We start from the raw sequence: 25,653 nt of genomic DNA, 5'->3' as shown, positions 1-25,653 counted from the left end.
CCCAGGGCCCAAACAGCCAGTATAAGCCTCAACTGATAGCTCACATATACATGATGATACTTCCTGACCTACATTGACTCCCGGTCCAGCAACGCCTCGATTTTAAAATTAAATCCTGGTTTTCATATCCCTTCATGGCCTCGTCCCTCCCTATCTCTGTAATCTCCTACAGTCCTACAATCCTCCGAGATGTCTGCGCTCCTCCAATTCTGGCCTCTTGCGTATCCCCGATTTTCATCGCTCCACTAGTGCCTTCAACTGCCTAGGCCCTAAGCTCTAGAATTCTCTCCCCGAACCTCTTCGTCTCTCTACCTCTCTCTAATCCTAACATCTCCTTATGTGGCCCAGCGCCGATAACACTCCTGTAAAGCCCCTCAGGACGTTTTACTCTGATAAAGTTGCTATATAAAGGCAAGCATTGTTGTATCAAAAACAGAGATAGCCAATCAATAATGCATATCTCCAACTCAGTGCACGACTAATTACACAGTGAGTTAATAGCATCTAATCAATCTCCCATGAAAGTTTCATGTGTGGCGAGCATGAAGGTATGGAAAAACAGCTGGCCAGCTGTGATACCTGAAGTGCCAGTGGCTACGCACAGAGGTTCTGCAAGAGTCACCAAGTCGTGAGGCTTTAAACCAAACTGCTAAAACCTCCACACATTAGAGAAATTCGATTGGCTTCCTTAGTTTGTAACGGAGATTGCTTCATGAGGGAATTTTCAACATACTGGTGCACTATTTTAAAAAAAAACTCGAGAGTGACAAGCCAATTTGCAAGCACCAATTCTTGTTGATTGGGAATACCCGGTGATTGACCAAACCTCGTAGCTCAGGATATCACCAGGGAGGAAGAGAGTCGCAGAGAAACCAATGTAAATGAGAAACAAACGATGAGGTGGCTCCACGGATGAGTTTTAAAAGCCTGAAGTTTGCAGAAACTGAGGGAAGTCCAAGGTAATGAGGTCTCGGAAGGAGTGAATTATAGTCGGAAGCCGTGTAATGAATTATGATAAAATAGTGAGGATACAGGGAGGAGGGAAAATGCGTAACAGCAATTTAGGAGGAACACGAGAGGACGGTGGAGAGAAGCATTGACCAGAATACTCTCAATTAAATCAAAGGAAGATTGTGGTCTTATGTGTAGGGAGTGAAGGCAAGGACACTGATACACTGGTAGTTACAGGCAAGTGTTTGGCGAGCGTGAAGAAGCAGGAGATTAAGATGCTGGCAGCCCTACTGTGTTAATACGAAATTTTAAATACTGCTGTGAATGATGGAATAGCTTTTTCTCCATAGTTATTCCCCCTCACCTAATTTAGCGTTTCTATGGCTAATTGGACTACTAATTGGAGACTCTGCCTTTGACACGAGTGTCCTCGACTCTATCTCGCAGCATGCTACCCGCCACCATCTCAGCAAATCCCCAGCCCTGCACGAGGTAGAAAAGGCCATCCGTCAGCTCAAGAACAACAAGATATCGGGGGCAGATGGAATCCCCGCTGAGGCACTAAAGTATGGCAGAGAAGCACTATGGCTCGAATGCATGACCTCATCTCTCTCATCTGGAAAGAGGAGTACATGCCTGGAGATCTAAGAGATGCTGTAATCGTGACCATCTTTAAAAAAGGGGACAAGTCTGACTGAGGCAACTACAGAGGAATCTCCCTGTTATCAGCCACTGGGAAAGTCGTCGCTAGAATCCTCCTCAACCGTCTTCTCCTGGAGTCACAGTGCGGATTCCATCCACTACGGGGTTCAACGGACATGATCTTCACAGCGTGACAATTGCAAGAGAAATGAAGGGAACAGCACCAACCCTTGTACATGGCCGCCTTTGACCTCACAATGGCCTTTGACACTGATAACCGCGAGGGACTATGGAGCATCCTCCTCCGTTTCGGCTGCCCCCAAAAGTTTGTCGCCATCCTCCGCCTGCTCCACGACGACATGCAAACCGTGATCCTGACCAACGGATCCACCACAGACCCAATCCACGTCCAAACCGGGGTCAAGCAAGGCTGCGTCATCGCACCAACCCTCTTCACGATCTTCCTTGCTGCAATGCTCCATCTCACTATCAATAAGCTTCCCGCTGGAGTGGAACTAAACTACAGAATCAATGGGGACCTGTTCGCCTCCAAGCCCGTCCCATCCTTTGTTGTTGAGCTACAGTACGCAGATGATGCTTGTGTCGGCGCACATTCAGAGGCTGAACGCCGAGCCATCATCAATATCTTCACCGAGGCACACGAAAGCATGGGCCTTACACTAAACATCCGTAACACAAAGGCCCTCCACCAGCCTGACCCCGTCACACAGCACTGCACCCCACCCCCCACCCCCGGTCATCAAAATCAACGGCGCAGCCTTGGACAACGCGGACCACTTTCTATACCTCGGGAGCCTACTATCAGCAAGGGCAGACATCGACGACGAGGCCCAACACTGCCTCCAGTGTGCCAATGCAGCCTTCGGTTGCCTGAGGAAGAGAGTGTTCGAAGATCAGGCCCTCAAATCTGGCACCAAGCTTATGGTCTACAGAGCTGTCGTGATACCTGCCTTCCTGTATGGCTCAGAGATGTGGACCATATACAGTAGACACCTCAAACTGCTGGAGAAATACTACCAACGATGTCTCTGCAAGATCCTGCAAATCCCCTGGGAGGATAGACGCACCAATATCAGTGATTTCGATCAGACCAACATCCCCAGCATCGAAGCACTGACCACACTCGACCAGCTCCATTGGGCGGGCCACATTATCCGCATGCCTAACACAAAACTCCCAAAGCAACACTCTACTCGGAACTCCTACACGGCAAGCGAGCCCCAGGTGGGCAGAGGAAACGTTTCAAGGACACCCTCAAAGCCTCCTTGATAAAATACAACATCTCTACCGACACCTGGGAATCCCTGGCCAAAGACCGCCCTAGGTGGAGGAAGTGCATCTGGGAGTGCGCTGAGCACCTAGAGTCTCGTCGCCGAGAGCATGTAGAAAACAAGCGCAGGCAGCGGAGGGAGTGTGCGGCAAACCAGTCCCACCCACCCTTTCCTTCAACCACTGTCTGTCCTACCTGTGACAGAGACTGTAATTCCTGTATTGGACTGCGCAGTCACCTGAGAACTCACTTTTGGAGTGGAAGCAAGTCTTCCTCGATTTCGAGGGACTGCCTATGATGATGATTTCCCCCGTCACCTAATTTAGTGTTTCTATTGGCTAATTGGAGTACTGCTATCGCTACCACAGGTTGGTTAATAAATATTACAGCTTCTATTTACATTGCGATCCTCATGTTAGAAAAACATCTCAATGAGCTTTACATAGAGGAGAGAGAAAATAAGAGAGAACAATTTGCATAGAGTTGGAGGACAGGAATGAAAGAGCCCTTGAAGAGAAAAGTCTTTGGGAGGGTTCTCAAAGTTGAAATGGAGGAGGATTTGAGGTGGAGAGGGAGATTGTTCTGGACAAGCTGAGGCATGCTGGCTGAATGATGCAGGCACTGAGGAGTAGACCACTGTTGGAGCAGAGAAAGATGAGAGCAGGGTCAGAGAGCAGAAGTAGGTCATGGAGGTTAGTTGGGGAAGGCTGATTGGAGTATTTGAAGACAAGAACAAAGTTACAAAGAGAGGCAGGTTAGAGCAGAGTTATGGACGTGTGGGGTTTGAACAGGTGAGAGCAGGGTTATGGACGTGTGAGGTTTGATCAGGTGAGACCAGCGTTATGGACGTGTGAGGTTTGATCAGGTGAGACCAGGGTTATGGACGTGTGGGGTTTGAACAGGTGAGAACAGGGTTATGGACGTGTGGGGTTTGAACAGGTGAGACTAGGGTTATGGATGTGTGAGGTTTGAACAAGTAAGAACAGGGTTATGGAGGTGTGAGGTTTGATCAGGTGAGAGCAGGGTTAAGGATGTGTGGGGTTTGAACACGTGAGAGCAGGGTTATGGACGTGCTGGGTTTGAACAGGTGCGACCAGGGACAGCGGCTTTCTGAATGGATTGCAGTTTGAGAAACATTGGTTAGGAGAGTATTGAATCGACCGAGTCTTGAGGTGATAATGGAATGGATTAAAGTTTGGCAAGTAATGGGGATGGATGTGTGACAGCCCTGTGTGACAGACCGGTACACATCAATACTGCTGGAAGGCAATCTTCCACACAAACACACTTAGCCTGAGGTGTCAGTAAGCGAAGCCAATAGATAGAGGCCAGCGGGAGCTGAAGAGGATGGCCCAGGTTTGTCAGCATTGAGAAGTGGCCGAAAGTATGGCTGCGCCAAGAGTTAATGTCAGATAGCCAGATGGCGAGTCGAGTAGAGATCAAGCGGAAAGAGCGCGCGGCAAGCCAGTCCCACCCACCCTTTCCCTCAACGACTATCTGTCCCACCTGTGACAGGGACTGTGGCTCTCGTATTGGACTGTTCAGCCACCTAAGGACTCACTTCAGGAGTGGAAGCAGGTCTTCCTCGATTCCGAGGGACTGCCTATGATGATGATGAGGGAGCCGGTAGTAGGGAGAAAACCTTCAGACAGGGTGTCCTTATCTGGATTGTTATGAAAAGGATGGCGACTTGAATGAGGTACTGGCGGGCTGCAAGAACCATGAAGTTATATCCCAGCAACAGTCAGGGTCTTCAGGAGAGCTGTGGAAGGAGTTGGAAGCAAAACAAAATATTGAAATGTGTGCTGATAAGAGTAAATAATGAGAAACTGTTTCCACTGGCAGGAGGGTCGGTAACCAGAGGACATGGATTTAAGGTAAATGGGAAAAGAAAGCGAGGGGAAATGAGAAGAATGTTTTTTTACGCAGCGAGTGGTTATGATCTGGAATGCACTGCCTGAAAGGGCGGTGGAGGCAGATTCAATAGTAACTTTCAAAAAGAAATTGCATATATACTTGAAGGGGAAACACTGCCGTGCTGTGGGGAAAGAGCAGGGGAGTGGGACTAATTAGATCGTTCTACCAAAGAGGGAGGATGAGCAGAGTGACCTCCTTCAAAGCCGTATCATTATGTCATTATATGGCCAGCTGTTGATCGCAGCCTTTAGGAATCCGGTAAAACTGCGTGGACCGTGGTTAAGTGTTAACGCTGAAGGATATTTCCTTTTGAGTGCAGGCACAGCGATAAAGAATTCATCCCACGTCACTGTAGAGCGATCGGGCATTTCAACTCCACAATTAAACCTCCAGCGCACTCTACTCCTGCCCCATTGATGGGTCTAATTGAGGAGCCTGGAGGGTGTGAGGCAGGCTGTGTATGTGGGTCAGGCACCGAGTACCAAGCTCTGGAAATGGGAAGATAAAGTGGAATTATTGCTGCAAGGCGGCAACAGTCTCTGAATTAAGCACAGAATCTACTGAAGGGCAAAGCATTTACAGTCAAGAACAATCTGGCTTGCAGGCAGTGGCACTCGTACTGCCATCCAAGGGGCCAACCTTTGCCTGTGCCATTCGGTAGGCCAACTGTTCCATGTGCCTCAACACCTCCATTCCCAGCCTACCGGACTGAACTGGCATTCCAGGCTCTTCCTATCTTTTTCTTGCTATCCAGCAAAAGGAGCGAAAGATCTCAGCTCTTAGTAGGCAGGATCATCCCAGTTTCCACGCATCATCATTATAGGCAGTCCCTCGAAATTGAGGAAGACTTGCTTCCACTCTAAAAGTGAGTTCTCAGGTGGCTGAACAGTCCAATACGGGAATTACAGTCTCTGTCACAGGTGGGACAGACAGTGGTTGAAGGAAAGGGTGGGTGGAGAGTCTGGTTTGCCGCACGCTCCTTCCACTGCCTGCGCTTGTTTTCTGCATGCTCTCGGCGACGAGACTCGAGGTGCTCAGCGCCCTTCAGAATGCACTTCCTCCACTAGGGCAGTCTTGGGCCAGGGACTCCCAGGTGTCGGTGGGGATGTTGCACTTTATCAAGGTGTCCTTGAAACCTTTCCTCTGCCCATCTGGGGATTGCATGCCATATAGGAGTTCCAAATAGAGCGCTTGTTTTTGGAGTCTTGTGTTGGGCATGCTGACGATGTGGCCCGCCCAACGGTACAGGTCAAGTGTGGTCAGTGCTTCGATGCTGGGGCTGTTGGCCTGATCGAGAACACTGGCGTTGGTGCTTCTATCCTCAAGGGGATTTGCAGGATCTTACGGAGACATCATTGATGGTATTTCTCCAGCGATTTGAGGTGTCTACTGTATATGGTCCACATCTCTGAGCCATATAGGAGGGCGGGTATCACTACAGCCCTGTAGACCAGCAAGCGATGGGGCCCTGACCACTACCCCAAGAGGCGAAACTGCCTCCTTGGGGCTGCTCCCAACACCACCTGCATTTGGGACAGAGGAGGCTGAGGGGAAATCTTATTGAAGTGTATAAAATTATGAGGGGCCGAGATTGAGTGGATAGGGGCCTAGATAGAGTGGATAGGAAAGACTTATTTCCCTTAGCAGAGGGGTCAACAACCAGGGAGCATAGATTTAAAGTAATTGGTAGGCGGTTTAGAGGGGATTTGAGAGGAGATTTCTTCACCCAGAGGGTGGTGAGGGTCTGGAACTCACTGCCTGAAAGGGTGGTAGAGGCAGAAACCCTGACCACATTTAAAAAGTACTTGGATGTGCACTTGAAGTGCCGTAACCTGCAGGGCTACGGACCAAGAGCTGGAAAGTGGGATTAGGCTGGGTAGTCACTAGTCGGTCGGTGCAGAAACGATGGGCCGAATGGCCTCTTTCCGTGCTGTAAGTTTCTATGATTCTGTTGGATCAGAGCAATCGTGACTCGGACTGCCGACCTGACGCACAAGTTGTGCAAGTGTTTCTGTCTGTTATGGCTGGTCACCCACCTTGCACCCTCAGTAAACTTGAGCTCATCCTAGACTCTGCTGCCTGTATCTTAGCTTGCGCCAAGTCCCGTTCATCCATCACTCCTGGCTCCCAGTCCAGTAACGCCTAAAATTTAAAATTCTCATCCCAGGTTTCAAATCCCTCGATGGACTCATCCTTCCCTATCTCTGTGACCCTCTTCAGCTTCCCGGGATGGCAGGACTGACCTATGAAGAAAGACTAGATCAACTAGGCTTATATTCACTGGAATTTAGAAGAATGAGCGGGGAATCTCATAGAAACATATAAAATTCTGATGAGATTGGACAGGTTAGATGTAGGAAGAATGTTACCAATGTTGGGGAAGTCCAGAACCAGGGGTCACAGTCTAAGGATAAGGGGTAAGCCATTTAGGACCGAGATGAGGAGAAACTTCTTCACTCAGAGAATTGTGAACCTGTGGAATTCTCTACCTCAGAAAGTTGTTGATGCCAGTTCGTTAGATATATTCAAAAGGGAGTTAGATGTAGCCCTTGTGTCTAAAGGGATCAAGGGGTATGGAGAGAAAGCAGGAATGGGGTACTGATCATATTGAATGGTGGTGCAGGCTCGAAGGGCCGAATGGCCTACTCCTGCACCTGTTTTCTATGTTTTCTACAACCTTCCGAGATCTCTATGCTCCTCCAATTCTGGCCTCTTACACATCCCCAATTTTCTGCAGTTGCCTGGGCTCTAAGCTCTGGAATTCCCTCCCTAAACCTCTCTACCTCTCTTTCCTCCTTTTAAGACGCTCCTTAAAACCTACCTCTTTGATCAAGCTTTTGGTTACCTATCCTAATATCTCATGTGGCTCGGTGTCAAATTTTGTTTGATAAGCTCATGTGAAGCAGTTTTTGACATTATGCTACATTAAAGGTGTTATATAAATACAAGTTGTTATTGTAATAGGACAATAATTTATTGTATACTTGAAATAGTCGGCCATCCGCTTAAGTTGCACTCCTATTCAGACATTCACCGTCCTCACCAGATCCCTGCTAGGTAAATATTTGCTGGGAGTTTAAAGATTAACTTCACCAGTTAATACTTCATATCGCAGCCGCCTTTGTTTTTAATCTTTTCAATGCCATAATCTTGCAATGTACTGCCCCGAGGAAGGTGTTAAAGTCCTGTTTATCTTAACAGTCCTGTATCCTATCCTCGAGCAGCCGCTGACTTTCTCATCCATGTGTGACACACTGTGAATGTGTAACAGAAGCACTTCCATGAGACTATTACATGCTGACTGTAAAATAGCAATGAGTCATGTGACCGTCAGAGCCAAGCTGCGAGGTTTGACGGAGCAGCACCTGGTGGCTGGGACTGAGGGGCCCTCAGTCAGGCTTTGCAAGGCCCCCTCTGCCCCAACAACCAGTTCCAATCTTAGCGGAGCCTATTGCACCACTTCAGTGCAGTACTGAGGGAGTGCTGCACTATCGGAGGTGCCGTCTTTCGAATGAGACGTTAAACCTACTCTCACAGGTGGATGTAAAAGTTCCCACGCTACTTTTCAAAAAGTAGCAGGGAAGTTCTCCCCAGAGCCCTTGCCAGTATTTTCCCTGCATCCAACAACACTAGAACAGATTATTTGATCATTATCTCATTGCTATTTATGGAAGCTTGCTGTGCGCAAATTTCTAAATTAATTTCCTTCCTTTTCCTGTCCTTTTTCTCTCCGTCCTTTCCTTCTTTTCTTCCTCCCTTCATTTCCCACAGCCATCCAATGGCTTTTTTGAGTATGATTGCCTGTGCGTGTGCTGTAAGCTCGTGCCCACTGTGAACTGAGTTGGGACCACCCAATTTCACTTTTCCTCGGGCCCTTATAGAGAGAGGAGGCTTTCATCCCGTCAGTTGAGGGTTAGATGAACCCAGGCCCCAAAACTAATGCACTACCAGGGGTAATTTCCATATGTATTTCTTTTTAAAATATATCCCCTAATTTGAAGCGTACCTGGACCCGCCCATCTGCTGTCGATGTCTACTTTGGCTGGTTACAAGTAGCCCCAAGGTGGAACCCAGGCAAGACATCACTGGTTGATTTGCCTTGTCCCTCTGCCTGGCACATCTTGGATCAGATCTTATCAAGTGGGCAGACCTATACCACTCTATCACTGAGTGTTATTGCTCCGATGCTCAGTCCCATCTCTCCAACCCATTTAAGATGCTTTTTGTTTCCTGTAACTTCATGTCACCCTACACTCAATATCCTGGCTGAGAGAATTGGACAGGTTAAATATTCACTGCTAACGGATGCTGCAGAATCAGTTGATAGCCTTCAACATCGACTTGCATTGAAGCCAGATTACAGTGTTGTGTGTCAGGAAAATGGGGCCTTTTCAATAATCTACATTCATCATGCATCAGGTCTAGTTAACAGCATCATATCACAGAAGCTTGGGCTGAGGGTGTCAGGAACGTCGGCTGGGATGGGGTCAGGAACTTGTGCTGGGATGGAGAAGCTCTATCCTCTCTGGGTTCTGAAGTCAAAATGGCTCGAATGACACTTTGTAAAGTCAATCAGAACTTGGGCTGGGCGGTTCCAATTACACATTCCAGAGAAACTTCTGGGTGTGGCTTAACATCCAAGGGGACCAATCAGCAATCAGAGCATTTTTACAGTGCAAATAACTCCGTCCATACCTGAAGCAGCTTCAGCATTATTTATCTTCCAAAGATAAACCTAAGTGAGGGACCCAGTGCAGGATAAAATGGGTAGAAGGGCAAGTGAAATAAATCGGCAAGAAGGAGCAAGCTTGGGTTTTTGAAGCCTGCAAAATAGTAGAATTGAGTGAAGATTGAGGAGCAAAAGTTTTAAGAAGGTGCAAAAGAACATCCCAAACCCTCAACCGTTACCACCGAGAAGGACAAGGGTAGCAGGCACATTAAAATACCATCACCTCCAAGCCACACACCATCCTGACTTGGAAATATATTGCCGTTTCTTCATCTTCACTGGGTTAAGACCTTTAAACTCCCTCCCTAACAGCAATGTGGGAGTACCTTCACCACACGGACTGCAGCGGTTCAAGAAGGCAGCTCACCACCACCTTCTCAAGGGCAATTAGGGATGGCAATAAATGCCAGCCTTGCCAACCTCGCCCTCATCCCAGGAATGAATAAATAAAACTTGAGTTTTGATTTTGAAGTGTGCAGCAGCAGGGAGATGGAGGGCACAGGATGGTGTATATGGAACTCATGAGGAATGAGAGGAACATTTGGAGAAAAGCACTGACCATCGTTTGGTGAAAGTAAGTGCGATGTGAAAGGTTGTGAAGGATAAAGATAAGCGGGAGGCAAACGAGGCCTTGCCAATGAAATCTCAAGCCTTTTCTTGTATCCTGACCAGGAGTGTCAGTGAGAACAGCCTCCCCAGGCATGGAAGCAGCACTGAATTCTTGGACCGATTTGGGCTACAAGGAGACTTTACCTAAAGCTACATTTACACAATGTAAACACACCATTTACACGCATGGAATCTGGATTAAAGCACCACCTCCCAGTATAATTTAGGCTGCTCTGCTGATCTGCCTTTGGCACCGACGTAGACCAAACCAGGAATACCACACTGGATTTCGGAAGCAAAGCATCTTTGAACCCAATCTCAGCATTTGCACAGACTGAATCTGGATGACATGAATAGATCTCCCAATAATTGAAACAGCTCCCTGAACGGTTTGAGCAAACATAGAAACATAGGGCCCAAGTTTCCACATGATTTGCGCCTGATTTTTAGGAGCAACTGGTGGAGAACGGACTATCTTAGAAATCGCAATTCTCCCCACTTTTTTTTTCTGCAGTTCTAGTGAGGTAGAACAGTTCTACTTTGGAACAGAATTTTTTCTTCAAAAGGGGGCGTGTCCGGCCACTGACGCCTGATTTAAAAGTTTCCACAGTGAAAACGTACTCCAAACTAAAGTAGAATGGAGCAAGTGAAGATTTTTGTAGAACTGAAAAAACCTGTTCTACACATTAAAAAATCAGGCGCAGGTTACAAATTAGGTGTCCAGAACGAGGTGGGGGGGGAGGGAAGTCATTAAATTCTACAATCAATCCTTATTTATACTTCTACAAATATTATACAAATAAATCCAACCTGAATAAACATTTATAAGCAAAGAAAAGATTAAATAAACCATCTTCCTACCTGTGTGAAAGTGCTTCAGCCATCGTTCGTTGCCGCGGGGGGTGGGGAAGGAAACCGCTGTTTGCCGCCGTGGAGGGGAGGGAGGGGAAGGAGACAGCGGTTTGTTGCCGCGGAGGGGAGGGAGGGGAAGGAGACAGCGGTTTGTTGCCGCCGCGGAGGGGAGGGAGGGGAAGGAGACAGCGGTTTGTTGCCGCCGCGGAGGGGAGGGAGGGGAAGGAGACAGCGGTTTGTTGCCGCTGCGGAGGGGAGGGAGGGGGAGGAAACCGCCGTTTGTTGCCGTGGAGGGTGGGGAGGGGAAGGAGACAGTGAGAAGGCTGCAAGAAGCCTCAGTGCTGATGTGCTGATGGCAATGTGCTTTTATTAAAAAATGTTCAAAAATTAAACAGCTACAAAGAACTACAAAAATGGCCGAGTGCCAATGTTTTTTTCACACTGAGCATGTGCGAACGCTCCAACGCGCACACGCAGCGTTGCCGGCAGGAAAAAAATTAATTTAAATAGTATCCGCCCCCTCCCACTTACAAAATCGGCGCGAGTGTAGGCTCCGCCTCCCTGGGCGCCGCGCCAAACAGACCAGGAGCTGCAAAGCGCTTGAGAATAGCGCGTTTCTTTTCTGGCGCCGTTTTAGGCGCGAAAAACGGGCGCCCAGCTCGGAGGGGCACCCGTTTTTTATCATGTGGAAACTTGGGGCCCATAGAAAATAGGTGCAGGAGTAGGCCATCGGCCCTTCGAGCCTGCACCACCATTCAATATGATCATGGCAGATCATGCAACTTCAGTACCCCATTCCTGCTTTCGCTCCATACCCCTTGATCCCTTCAGCCGTAAGGGCCACTTCTAACTCCCTTTTGAACATATCTAATGAACTGGCATCAACAACTTTGTGGTAGAGAAGTCAACAGATTCACAATTCTCTGAGTGAAGAAGTTTCTCCTCATCTCGGTCCTAAATGGCTTACCCCTTATCCTTAGACTGTGACCCCTGGTTCTGGACTCCCCAACATCGGGAACATTCTTCCTGCATCTAACCTGTCCAATCCCGTCAGAATTTTATATGTTTCTTGCCTTCATTGTAGCACCAAGCAGTGGTTTAAATTTAAATGTTCTGGATTAGTGAAATCTGTTGTCATAATCTGGTCTCGATCTCCGCAAGGGCAGATTTATAGATCAGTTCCAATTATACTCGGGGAGGGGAAAGGAACAGAAAGATTGGCCATATATGGAACACCTTCCATTGTCCCTCCAAAATAACTCCAAGCACTTCCCGTACAAGGAATTATTTAAAAATACAGTGAGTGTTGTTATGTGAACAAATTTGACACAATAACAGCAATGGGATGAATAACCAGTTGATCTGTTTTTAATGGTGTTGGTTGAAGGAAGTTTGTAGCCCAGGTCACTGGGAGAACTCCCTGCTCCTCTTTGAACCATGCCTTTAACATTCAGCAAAACAGATGGATGTCTACCCTGTTTATACTGTGTAATTGTTACTTCAGATGAACTCTTTACAGCCCAAGTGTGTGCAAGACTCCAGCATTGCTTCCATACCTGGGGAGGTTATTCTCATTGACACTCAGTATAGCAACTTATGCAGCAATGCAGCACTCCCTCGGAGTCAGACAGTGGTGCATTCAAGTCCCACTCCAGGGGGATTTGAGCACACAAATCTAGGCTCACACTCCAGTGCTGAGGGAGTGCTGCACTGCCGTCCTTCAGGTGAGACGTTAAACCGAGGCCCAGTCTGCTGTCTCAGGTGGACGTAAAAGATCCCATGGCACTATTTCGAAGAAGCGCAGGGGAGTTAGCCCCGGTGTCGTGGCCAATATTTATCCCTAAATCAACAACAACAATAACTTTTCTTTATATAGCACCTTTTAATGTAGTGATACGTCTCAAGGCACTTCACAGGAATATTATGATATTATTGAGATAAAAAATGTGACACCGATTCACATAAAGAGAAATCAGGGCAGGTCAAAGAGGTAGGTTTTAAGGAGCGTCTTGAAGGAGGAAAGAGAGGCAGAGAGGTTTAGGGAGGGAGTTCCAGAGCTTAGGGCCTAAGCAACAGAAGGCACGGCCACCAATGATTGAGCGATTATAATCAGGGATGCTCAAGAGGGCAGAATTAGAGGAGTGCAGACATCTCTGGGGGGTGGGGATTACAGAGATATGGAGGGGCAAGGCCATGGAGGGATTTGAAAACAAGGATGAGAATTTTGAAATCGAGCTGTTGCTTAGCCAGGAGCCAATGTAAGTCAGCGAGCACAGGGGTGATGGGTGAGCGGGACTTGGTGCGAGTTAGGACATGGGTAGTCGAGTTTTGGATCACCTCTCGTTTATGTAGGGTAGAATGTGGGAGGCCAGCCAGGAGTGCGTTGGAATAATCAAGTCTAGAGGTAACAAAGGCATGGATGAGGGCTTCAGCAGTGGATGAGCTGAGGCAGGGGCGGAGACTGGCGATGTTATGGAGGTGCAAATAGGTGGTCTTAGTTATGCTGCGGATATGTGGGCAAAAGCTCATTTCAGGGTCAAATATGACACCAAGGTTGCGAACAGTGTGGTTCAGCCTCAGGCAGAAGTTGGGGAGAGGGATGGAATCAGTGGCTAGGGAATCAACGTCACAAAAACAGATTGTCTGGTCATTTATCTCATTGCTGTTTGTGGGAGCTTGCTGTGCGCAAATTGGCTGCCGCGTTTCCTACAACAGTGACTACGCTCCAAAAGTACTTCATTGGCTGTAAAGCGCATTGGGACATCTTGAAGTTGTGAAAGGCGCTATATAAATGCAAGTCTTCTTTCTTTCTCCACTGCACAGCCAAGATTAATGCCAGAATGGGGCTTGAACACACAACCTTGTGACTCAAAGTTGCATAATACCCGACTAAGCTGCAGCCGTGTCGTCAGATTGTGTGTGCACGAAGGCAGTGACAGGAGAAAGTGTCATGAGTCAAGGGTGGTTCGGGGATTTGTGAAATAGGTGGAGCCAGGTCAGCAGTTTAACATGAATGTCCCACTTGAAGAGTGTTGTGCAAGTATGTAGGAAGGGAGGGGTCTGCTGCTTCTGGTCATTTAACAGTGTAATTACAGTATAATTTAGGGTACAGATCGCACCTTCTTGAACGTCTTAGTGACCTGTAGACTTGCTATTATGACTTGTATGCTGGTGCAGTCTCTTTAAAAAAAAACAATATATATACATTAAGAAATTGAAGTGAAGGATGGTGGGATAGGCCATCAATAAGTTTAGAAGGAGTAGGGGAGATACATTGAGAAGTAAGCTTTAGTTTTCAAAGGAAACCAAAGACTGAGGGAGGCGAAGAGTTCCTGGGCAAGAATGACTTTGAGTCAGGATGATGCCAGTCATGATAGCAACACAGTGAGGATGGAAATGGAAGAAGCAACTTGAGAGGAAAGTTCAGTTGTGCACTGACCACAGTAGTATCAGCGAGAGAGGGAAAAATAAATGGATTCTAATGAAGATAAGGCTGGGGTCTGGAGGTCTATCAGAGGACAAGCTTTGAGATGTTGCCTGGCTGTGAGTTGACATCTATATTGGCTGCTTCAGAAACTTGCTTCCAAGGAAGTTCTGTTGTGAGAAGTATGATCTTGAAATATCTCAAATATTTCCCAACTGAAGCTCATTTGTCAGAACTCTTTCCGTTTATAGTACGCCATTCTATCTCTATGCCTGGCCTGTCCAAAGCGACTGGTGGCAGGATGAAGGCTTCTGAGAGCTGTACATAAAAACATAAGAAACAGGAGCAGGAGTCGGCCATTTGACCCCTCAAGGCTGCTCTGCCATTCAATAAGATCATGGCTGATCTGATCTTGGCCTCAACTTCACTTCCCTGCCCGCTCCCCATAACCCTTGACTCCCTTATCATTCAAAAATCTGTCTGTATTTAAGGCAGAGATATTCGGTGACCCAGTCTCCATATTTCTCTGGGGTAGAGAATTCGAAAGATTCGCGACCCTCTGAGAGAAGAAATTCCTCGTCATCTCTGTTTTAAATGAGCGACCCCTTATTCTGAAACTATGCCCCTAGTTCTTGATTCCCCCACGAGGGGAAGCATCCTCTCTGCATTTACCCTGTCAAGCCCCCTCAGAATCTTACAATCTGAAGGACCCGTAACAGCTTTAATTGTGGTCAGATATCCTCTTGTTTGCCAATCAGCACATGAGAGCACTAGAGGAGAACTGGGAACTCTTCCTGCTGGAGATGGTTACAGTGTGACAATGATTACATTAACACTGTGGCCTGACTGTAGCCTTTCACAGACAGCTGAGGGCATTGTGACTCAGAGCCCTTTGTGTTACACATTGGCGATTTAAGGCTCTTTTGTATTGCTACTGGGACTCCAAGAAAGTCCTGGTCAAACAGAGGCCTTCATCCTGCCACCAGTCGCTTTGGACAGGCCAGGCATAGAGGTGCCTCACACTGTCATTCTCTGGACCCTCCAAGCTGGGCCCTGGCGGTGGCAATGGCCCACCGCTACATTTCCAGAAGCCCCATCGCCAAGTGCCCATCATAAAGTGAAGGGGGTGGGCGTCATCTCTCCAGTGGTCCCCTGGGATCAGACATCCCGCGGGTTTGAAGAGTAAAGATTGAAGCTGCGGAGGACTGTTGGCCCAACTAATGGCACCCGCAATCGGCAGGGGAGAAGGGAAGAGAGTTGCCCCAGGAAATTGTGGGCCTCTGCTCGAACTTTGCTCAGCTGGAGCCGGAACAGGAGTAGAACGGTGACTTTTAGTGCAGTCAGGTCAAAAACACTCAGTTAAACTCTGATATTTTTGGCATGTAAAGCCGACAGGGTTAAAATTGGGTGTGGGACTGCAGTGTCACTTGGCTTTCAGTGCAACGTGATGATGATCACTTGGTTTGGAAGGACACCATCTATATTTGTACTGCTGGGCGTCAATCACGTTTTAAATGGATTATAGCATGGACATTTCACTCGTTTTATTACTAAGCTTAGCAAGGCACCCAGGGAAGGGCTGACATAAGAACATAAGAAATAGGAGCAGGAGTAGGGCACACGGCCCATTGAGCCTGCTCCGCCATTCAATAAAATCATGCTGATCTGATCATGTACTTGGCTTCACTTCCCTTCCCCGTCCCCATAACCCTTTACTCTCATCACTCAAAAATCTGTCTATCTCTGCCTAAAATATATTCAAAGACCCAGCCGCCACAGCCAGCATAGATTTACAACCCTCTGAGAGAAGAAATTGCTCCTCATCTCAATTTTAAATGGGCGGCCCCTTATTCGAAGACTATTTCCCCTGTGATTGGAAATTTCCTCTCTGCATCCACCTTGTCGAGCCCCCTCATTATTTTATTTGTTTTGATAAGATCACCTCTCATTCTTCTGAACTCCAAAGTGTATAGGCCCAACCTACTCAATCTATCTTCATAAGTCAACCCCCTCATGACAGGGGAATAGTGAAACTTGAGCAGATTCACTTATTGTTTGATGATGCTCTGAATTCCGTGACGTTCAACTGAGGGATATGTGCTAGTGCCCATATGGAGGAGAGGGGAGGGGGGGCGGTGGGTGAATTGGAAAACAAGCAGATGGAGTCACATTGCTTGCCTGTTTTACCACACCCCCGATATTCACTGCTGTTGAGGTCAATGGACTGGGGCATCTAATGGGTAACCGATGAGATACTGCCTGTTTTGTGTTCCTGCCCAAGACCAATTTCAGTCCCCATGGTCTTTATTAATGTGACTTGCCCCAAGAGCCAAAAGTTTTGAGTGTAATTCTCAGGCAAGTCTGCTCACGGATGCGATCCAGTGGTTGAAAAGCCCCCCCTCTTCAAGGTCCTATAACACTCCCAGATCTCTGCACTCCTCCAATTTTGGCCTCTTGCGCATCCACGATTTTTATTATTCCACCACTCATAGTCGTGTCTTCAGCTGCCTAGACCGTATGCTCTGAAATTTCCTCCCTAAATGTCCCCGCCTTTCCACCTCTCTCTTTCCTCCTTTAAGACGCTCCTTAAAACCTACATCTTACCTGTTGTAATATCTCTCTGTGGCTCGGTGTCCTGTGAAGACCATTGGGACATTTTACTTTATTAAAGGTGCTACATAAATGTAAGTTCTTGTTGCAACTGTTTGAAAGTAAGGCCATTTGAAGTGTACAGACTTGTCCCACAATTTTTCAACACCTGCACTCCAGGCGCTGATTCATGGTGGGGTGTGGTTCCTCGGGGTGTCCTCCAATACTTCGCATAGTGGTCATTCCTAAAGCGTTGGCCCAGCTAATGAGTGTTGACAATGCCACAGCCATAACTGATCCCAATCCTGCATGTTCCACAGTGGGGGCGGGACATTGGAGAGGTATCGGGAATGGGAGCCCTGGATGTACAACAATTGTACATCCCTGTCTGGAGTAAAAATAAAATGGGGCAGGTGGCTCAACCGTGGCTAACAAGGGAAATTAAGGATAGTGTTAAATCCAAGGAAGAGGCATATAAATTGGCCAAAAAAAGCAGCACACCTGAGGACTGGGAGAAATTTCGAATTTAGCAGAGGAGGACAAAGGGTTTAATTAGGAGGGGGAAAATAGAGTATGAGAGAAAGCTTGCTGGGAATATAAAAACTGACTGCAAAAGCTTCTATAGATATGTGAAGAGAAAAAGATTAGTGAAGACAAACGTAGGTCCCTTGCAGTCAGATTCAGGGAAATTTATAATGGGGAACAAAGAAATGGCAGACCAGTTGAACAAATACTTTGGTTCTGTCTTCACGAAGGAAGACAGAAATAGCCTTCTGGAAGTACTAGGGGACCGAGGGTCTAGTGAGAAGGAGGAACTGAAGGATATCCTTATTAGGCGGGAAATTGTGTTGGGGAAATTGATGGGATTGAAGGCTGATAAATCCCCGGGGCCTGATAGTCTGCATCCCAGAGTACTTAAGGAAGTGGCCCTAGAAACAGTCGATGCATTGGTGATCATTTTCCAGCAGTCTATTGACTCTGGATCAGTTCCTATGAACTGGAGGGTAGCTAATGTAACACCACTTTTTAAAAAAGGAGGGAGAGAGAAAACAGGTAATTATTGACCGGTTAGCCTGACATCAGTAGTGAGGAAAATGTTGGAATCAATTATTAAAGATGCATCTTCAACAGCGCATTTGGAAAGCAGTGACAGGATCGGTCCAAGTCAGCATGGATTTATGAAAGGGAAATCATGCTTGACAAATCTTCTGGTGTTTTTTGAGGATGTAACTAGTAGAGTGGACAAGGGAGAACCAGTGGATGTGGTGTATTTGGACTTTCAAAAGGCTTTTGACAAGGTCCCACACAAGAGATTGGTGTGCAAAATCAAAGCTCATGGTATTGGGGGTAATATACTGACGTGGATAGAGAACTGGTTGGCAGACAGGAAGCAGAGAGTCGGGATAAACGGGTCCTTTTCAGAATGGCAGGCAGTAACTAGTGGGGTGCCGCAGGGCTCAGTGCTGGGACCCCAAGTATTTACAATATACATCAATGATTTAGATGAAGGAATTGAGTGTAATATCTCCAAGTTTGCAGATGACACTAAACTGGGTGGCGTTGTGAGCAGTGAGGAGGACGCTAAGAGGCTGCAGGGTGATTTGGACAGGTTAGGTGAGTGGGCAAATGCATGGCAGATGCAGTATAATGTGGATAAATGTGAGGATATCCACTTTGGGGGCAAAAGCACGAAGGCAGAATATTATCCGAATGGCGGCAGATTAGGAAAAGGGGAGGTGCAACGAGTCCTGGGTGCCATGGTACATCATTGAAAGTTGGCATGCAGGTACAGCAGGCGGTGAAGAAGGCAAGTGGTATGTTGGCCTTCATAGCTAGGGATTTTGAGTATAGGAGCAGGGCGGTCTTACTGCAGTTGTACAGGGCCTTGGTGAGGCTTCACCTAGAATATTGTGTTAGATTTGGTCTCCTAATCTGAGGAAAGATGTTCTTGCCATTGAGGGAGTGCAGCAAAGGTTCACCAGACTGATTCCAGGGATGGCTGGACTGACATATGAGGAGAGACTGGATCGACTGGGCCTTTATTCACTGGAGTTTAGAAGGATGAGAGGGGATCTCATAGAAACATATAAAATTATGACTGTAGTGGACAGATTAGATGCGGGAAGAATGTTCCCGATGTTGGGGAAGTCCAGAACCAGGGGACACAGTCTAAGGATAAGGGGTAAGCCATTTAGGACTGAGATGAGGAGAAACTTCTTCACTCAGAGAGTTGTTAACCTGTGGAATTCTCTACCGCAGAGAGTTGTTGATGCCAGTTCATTGGATATATTCAAGAGGGATTTAGATGTGGCCCTTATTGCTAAAGGGATCAAGGGGTATGGAGAGAAAGCAGGAAAGGGGTACTGAGGTGAATGATCAGCCTTGATCTTATTGAATGGTGTTGCAGGCTCGAAGGGCCGAATAGCCTCCTCCTGCACCTATTTTCTATGTTTCTATGATCTCTCTTTCTTTATATTAAAATAAATTAGGAGTGTGGTTGATGAAATGTGGCATTGGATGAGGATCGGGATTGGGATCAGAGCTAGGCCTGTGACGCCCTCCGTGATTGAAGAGCCTGCCCACACTCAACTGGCCAGGTTTTGCACAGGAAGAATGGCAACTTGGGTAGGTACCGGAAAGCTGCTGGTGGCTGGAACTGTACCCCAGGCGATCGCTCATTCCATGAGGACAGTGAAAGGAGAGAATTGGGGAAAAATACAGACTTCACTGGCTAGACTTGAGACTGATTAAATCTCGAAAATCAGCATTCAGTAAATGAAGCCATTTAAAGCCCGGGATTTAATGAACCTGACTCTTAATTTAAGGACATTGCAGATTTAATAGAAACATTGACCATATTTAAAGCTTGAGGTTATGATTTTTAATAAGAATTAATAGGTGTTTCCACTAGAGATTTAATGTAGCTATACTTATTAATAATTTCATTACTCGGCGCAAAATTCCATCTGGCCTCCTCACTGTCCACTCCTGTCTGCTTTCGATAATGTTCCCCGGGCTCTACTAGGTGAAGAGGTTTGATAGGGTAGATGCAAAGAGGGCAAATCTTAAAATTAGACCCTAGGCCATCCAGGAGTCAAATCAAGAAACATATCTTGTCACACAGTAATGTAAATTTGGAATTCTCTCCCCAAAAGGCTGTGGATGCTGGGACAATTGAACATTTCAGGACTGATACCAATAGATTTTTGTTGGGTAAGGGTATCAAGGGATATGGAGCAATGGTGGGTGAATGGAGTTGAGATACAGATCAGCCATGATCTAAGTGAAAGACGGAACAGCCTCGAGGTGTCGCTGATTCTCTGGTATATTGTGATTCTCTCCGGCCCTGTGGGGAACATAAGAACATAAGAAATTAGGAGCAGGGGTAGGCCATTTGGCCCCTCGAGCCTGCTCCGCCCTTCAATAAGATCATGGCCTCCGCTCCCCTTCCCTGCCCGCTCCCCATAACCCTTTACTCCCTTATTGTTCAAAAATCTGTCTATCTCCACCTTAAATATATTCAATGACCCAGCCTCCACAGCTCTCTGGGGCAGAGAATTCCACAGATTCCCAACCCTCTGAGAGCAGAAATTCCTCCTCATCTCCGTTTTAAATGGGCGACCCCTTATTCTGAAATTATGCCTCCTCGTTCTAGATTCCCCCACAAGCGGAAACATCCTCTCTGCATCTGCCCTGTCGAGCCCCCTCAGAATCGTATACGTTTCAATCAGATCACCTCTCATTCTTCTAAACTCCAATGTGTATAGGCCCAACCTGCTCAACTTTTCTACATAAGACAACCCCTTCATCTCAGGAATCAACCTAGCATTGTGTTCAATGCTGTGGGGTATTGAACCTGCAGCACACAACTGTTGAACAGGAAAAGACCACCTGGTCCATTGAGATCTGTCTCAACCAGTCAGGACACAAGAGGTGTCAGCTGTGGCTCAGTGGGTAGCGCTCTTACTGGAGTCAGAAGCTTATGGGTTCAAGTCCCTGTCCAGAATCTTGAGCACAAAATCCAGACTGACACTCCAGTGCAGTGCTGAGGGAGCACTGCACTGTTGGAGGTGGTGTTCTCTGGATGAGATGCCCTCTCGGGTGGATGTAAAAGATTCCATGGCACTATTTGTAGAAGAGCAGGGGCATTCTCCCAGTGTCCTGGCCAATATTGATCCCTCAGACAAAATCACTAAAATGGATTATCTGGTCATTATCATATTGCTGTTTGTGAGATCTTGCTGTGCACAAATTGGCTGTGTCTACATTACAACCATGACTACATTTCAAAAACACGTCATTGTTTGTAAAGCGCTTTGGGTCGTCCTGAGGCCTTGAAAGGTGCTATATAAATGCAGGTCTTTCTTTTTAAACAAAGCATCGTGACTCCCAATGCTCCCTCCCACAGCCAGTCATGTCATTTCCTGGGAGAGAAAAATAACCCTAAGCCAATTCAGAGCGAACAAAAATCAGGGAAATTCCTCTCCCACTCCCAAAGGTGATAGAAATGAGTTCAGGAGATCACCGTGCCTGTGAGGTTCATACCCAACCTGCCACCAACCTTTTGCCCACGTTGACATTAAACGTAGCAAGGAATGCGGTAAGCTCCTTTTTGAACCGCTGAATCGGCATTCACCACTCGAGCCGGCAACTGGTTCCAAGCGTGAAGAAAAAAACGATGTAAAGAGATCCACCATGTTGTGCCATTACACGCAATTCACACACCAGGGGGAGAACTTCGGTCGTGCCTCTGTTGCGCCGTTAATCCAGACGGAGCGGTACTTTTAGCGCTTTGAAAAAGTTTGCGCCTCCCGCCTAGAAATTCGTTCGAACCGGTCGAAAAGCTGACAGGGCGATAAATCAGCCGTTGCACACCAGAGCTTGGGGGGGCCGGGGAGTGGGGGGGTTGTGTGGCTACAGGGTGATAACGAAAGTTTGGTTGGTACATTTTGCAGGCCCATTGCGCATGCGCTGGACTCCGAGTCAGATCCCGGGAAAAGCCGAGTCTTAAACGCGCGGCATAGTAATGCACCCATTAAAGTTTTCAAAATCACTTGTTTTCTACCTGCACTGTTCTGTCTGCAAACTGGGAGTTCACGCACTGTGCGCTCTGTAAACGTTGCACTGATTGTGACCTCCGAGGAAAGCGCTCCCTCATTCCGTTAAGTAGCCACCAGTAACCGATTCTGCAAGCCTGGACCGACTATTTATCCAGATGTTTTTGGTGGGCGTTCAATGAGGCGGCCGCACCGAATTTACCAACCGGTGCGCAAGCGTGGGCGTTACACCAGGAATACGTCAGGATCGGAGCGATCGTCAGCAGCCTACAATGACTTTTCGGTCGGGGCGCTAAATGCTACGCTCCCGGTCGGTAACCTCTTATGCTCCCATTAACGCCCCCTCTGAGTGCTAACTGAGACATAAGACAACTGAATTTCTTGCCCTATGTCTTCCTATAGGAGGCAGCATTCCAGAACACCCTGCCGTTTGGGTGATGTTACCGCAGGTCAGTGACTGCCCATCACTTCACAATGACGCACAACCAGTCAAGGAAACTTGGTACAATTTATTTATTCTCTTTGAGGGAGAGAAGAAAAATCTTTGAAAGTGGGAAACAAGCATCATGTCATATCCTTCAGCCCAGATTTTGATTTGTTTTTCTCTAAGCTTGGTCTTTGAAAAAGGAAAGTCTGTACGAATTCTCTCTGAAACTACCCAGTTAATCCTCAAATAATCTGTCTGGCCATGGGTCAGTGAATTACAGAAAGTACGCTGCATTTATGGCATATTCTCCACATTCAGGGATGACAGAACTATGCAATGTGCTTTTAAACGGCAGTTTCTCCTGGTACTGACAAAGGCTTGGACTCTGTTCAGTCTTGGAGCCAGTCGCAGTGACAAATGCTTTGTCCATTCATTGCGACTTTTTTGTTAAGCTGTTGATGTAAATTATTTCTTTAAAAATGTCCAGCTGGCATTGTGGGCATTATTTTTTGGCTCCACCAACGCAAAACCTCAGTTTAGCTCAGTTGGTAGCACTCTCACCTCTGAGTCAGTCGGTGGTGGGTTCAAACCTCTTTCCACGACTTGAGCTTTTTAAAAATTCATTCACAGGATGTGGGTGTCCCGGCAAGACCAACATTTATTGCCCATCCCTAATTGCCTTTGAGAAGGTGGTGGTGAGCCGCCTTCTTGAACCACTGCAGTCTGTGTGGTGAAGGTACTCCCACAGTGCTGTTGGGGAGGGAGGTCCAGGATTTTTGACCCAGCGACGATGAAGGAACGGCTGATCTATTTCCAAGTCAGGATGGTGTGTGGCTTGGAGGGGAACTTGGAGGTGGTGGTGTTCCCATGCGCCTGCTGCCCTTGTCCTTCTAGGTGGTTGAGGCCACAGGTTTGGGAGGTGCTGCCGAAGAAGCCGTGGCGAGTTGCGGCAGTGCTGTAGATGGCACACACTGCAGCCACGGTGCGCTGGTGGTGGAGGGAGTGAATGTTTAAGGTGGTGGATGGGGAGCCAATCAAGCGACCTGCTTTGTCCTGGATGGTGTCGAGCTTCTTGAGTGTTGTTGGAGCTGCACTCATCCAGGTAAGTGGAGAGTATTCCATCACACTCCTGACTTGTGCCTTGTCGATGGTGGAAAGGCTTTGGGGAGTCAGGAGGTGAGACACTCGCTGCAGAATACCCAGCCTCTGACCTGCTCTTGTTGCCACAGTATTTATGTGGCTGGTGCAGTTAAATTTCTGGTCAATGGTGACCTTCAGGATGTTGATGGTGGGAGATTCGGCGATGGTAATGCCGTTGAATGTCAAGGGGCGGTGGTTAGACTCTTATTGGAGATGGTCATTGCTTGGCACTTGTTTGGTGCGAATATTACTTGCCACTTATCAGCCCAAGCCTGAATGTTGTCCAGGTCTTGCTGCATGCGGGCATGGACTGCTCCATTGTCTGAGGAGTTGTGAATGGAACTGAACACTGTGCAGTCATCAGCGAACATCCCCACTTCTGACCTTGTGATGGAGGGAAGGTCATTGATGAAGCAGCTGAAGATGGTTGGGCCGAGGACACTGCCCTGAGGAACTCCTGCAGCGATATCCTGGGGCTGTGATGATTGACCTCCAATCACAACAGCCATCTTTTTTGGTGCTAGGTATGACTCCAGCCAGTGGAGAATTTTGCCCCTGATTCCCGTTGACTTCAATTTTACTAGGGCTCCTTGATGCCACACTCTGTCAAATGCTGCCTTGATGTCAAGGGCAGTCACTCTCACCTCACCTCTGGAATTCAGTTCTTTTGCCTATGTTTGGACCAAGGCTGTAATGAGGTCTGGAGCCGAGTGGTCCTGGCAGAACCCAAACTGAGCATCGGTGAGAAGGTTATTGATGAGCAAGTGCCGCTTGATAAACATTCACAGTGAGGGAGTGCTGCACTGTCGGAGGTGCCGTTTTTGAGATGAGACGTTCAACCCGTCTGCTTGTTCAAGCGGATGTAAAATATCCCATGGCACTATTCGAAGAAGAGTAGGGGAGTTCACCCATTTTCTTGATCAACATTCACACATCAGCCAACGTGACTGAACAGATCACCAATTTATTTTTGTTAACTAGTCAACAATCTCTTTCCACATATAGCCCACTGCCCCCTGCACTCTACTCCACTCTGCAGATGCATTGGTTGGTTAAAGTGTTGAGTAGTTGACTCATACAGCTCAGGAAGGCCCCAGGGGTTCGACCCCCACCCTCAATTAGCAGCTCAAATGCTTCTTCTTAGGCCATCCCTCGAATCGAGGATGACTTGCTTCCACGCCAAAAAGGGATGAGTTCAATGAAGGACCTAATATTCCAGGTTCTGAATGCCCATGTTGAAGGGTGGAAGATGCCTGTGCGTGGATATTTTTAACGTGGGGTGGCCGTTGCACACCAGCCACCACACAGGCTTGACAGAGCTAGGTCTTGGTCCAGTGGCAAGAATTACCCAAGACGACTGGAGACCAGCTCTGCTGCACGGACCTAGTGCGCACACATATCGCAGTGTGGGCTGGCCCGTGCTGCCCCTGGGCCCTCGCCTCTCCTAGGCCCGGAACTCGAGCCTCTCCTGGGCCCTGGTCACGTCGCTCTGCAATCTCTCGCCGCTCCTTCGCCCCGACCTCGCCGCTCCTCTGCTGTATGCCGCCTCTCCTGCTGTACCTGCCCACGCTCCAATCAGTGACCTTGATTTTGGTGACGTCCAATCCAGTCACCCTTCTGCAAGTCGCCGCCCTCCTGCACCAGCTCGCGCTGCTCCCTGAAGTGGCCTCCACACTGCTCCCGGGCCGCTGCCCCTCCACTCCTTTTATGGCTCTGACCTGTGGCTGGTGGTTTCTCGCAGGTTGGAGCCTCCACGTGTCGAATGCAGGACAGCGGTTGGGATGCAGCAACTTGGCTCGGTGCCCCTGAGTTGATGAGGGGAATGCTGGTCATGATTCCCTGTTCCTGATTGCTACCATAAACCTGCTCTGGAGAGGTTGGCGTTTGGTGAGGACAGTATTGGCGAGTAGCTGTGATGCCTTTTTCACCCTCTCTCCCAGTACCATGGTAAAATAACCAGCTGCTCCTCACTGTCTGAGTTATGCCCACTTGGCTGTGGTAAATTGGTGTCGACAGCACCATAAC

General features: G+C 47.7%; 1 protein-coding gene across 5 annotated transcripts in view; it reads left to right on the top strand.

Moving 5' to 3' along the window:
- hipk2 (homeodomain interacting protein kinase 2) overlaps nucleotides 1-25,653 on the top strand; it is a 331,427-nt gene that overhangs the window by 6,437 nt on the left and 299,337 nt on the right. The window lies entirely within an intron of this gene.

Source organism: Pristiophorus japonicus, chromosome 15, assembly GCF_044704955.1.
Source record: "Pristiophorus japonicus isolate sPriJap1 chromosome 15, sPriJap1.hap1, whole genome shotgun sequence".
NCBI classification, from domain to species: domain Eukaryota; kingdom Metazoa; phylum Chordata; class Chondrichthyes; family Pristiophoridae; genus Pristiophorus; species Pristiophorus japonicus.
The sequence above is the reverse complement of the archived record's forward strand: the minus strand, read 5'-3'. Positions and strand labels throughout refer to the sequence as shown.